Genomic DNA, 708 nt, shown 5'->3' with positions numbered 1-708 from the left:
GATAACAGGAGAAACTGTGCGATGGTAACATATCTTCCCTGTTAACACTACACAGGCTCTTAATTGCTACAGGGGACCCCCTTAAATGGCATCCATCTGTCACTGCAATCTCCTGTTGTGCTCTTCTCTTTCTTAGGTCTTTCTACGCGTTTTTCATTTTGGCTGAAGGTACTAATTGCCTCTGTGGAACACGTTATGCTTTTTCTGCTGTGCTCTTTCCTACTGTGGTACGTTTTCTCACACTATTGCCTCTCTTGGACTGCCTGCCAAGGGCTGCCCTTTCCAGTGATCCGTTCCCACCCTGCTCAAGTATTCCCATGCTGAGGTTTGATCTTGACTCAACCTGATGGCTGGCCTCCCAGGGCCTGCTCCACCCAGCACACCATGCTTCAGTGCCTTCTCTCTCCTACGCAGCTACTCTATCCCCTCCTGAGGCCCTAACACATGCTCCTTAAAGGAGAGGCACCAGCCACAAAAAAGTATACTACATGCCTTTTCCTCTTCTCCTCTTTCTAAGGTGGGTTTACTGTGGCATGGGGGATGGGGAGAGTGGGCTTCTGGCATTGTGCTTTAGGCTTCTGGCTGCAGCTGGAGCTTCTACTGCTCCTGCTCCATTCCTGGAGGAATCTAGCGAAGACGTCAGGATAAGATGGAGTATGGTCAGCAAAAACATGGTGTCCCAGATTGCCTCAGCAGCAGGTGGATGTC

This window comes from Galeopterus variegatus, unplaced genomic scaffold (assembly GCF_000696425.1).
Source record: "Galeopterus variegatus unplaced genomic scaffold, G_variegatus-3.0.2 Scaffold2854, whole genome shotgun sequence".
NCBI classification, from domain to species: domain Eukaryota; kingdom Metazoa; phylum Chordata; class Mammalia; order Dermoptera; family Cynocephalidae; genus Galeopterus; species Galeopterus variegatus.
Note: the sequence above shows the minus strand (reverse complement) of the source record.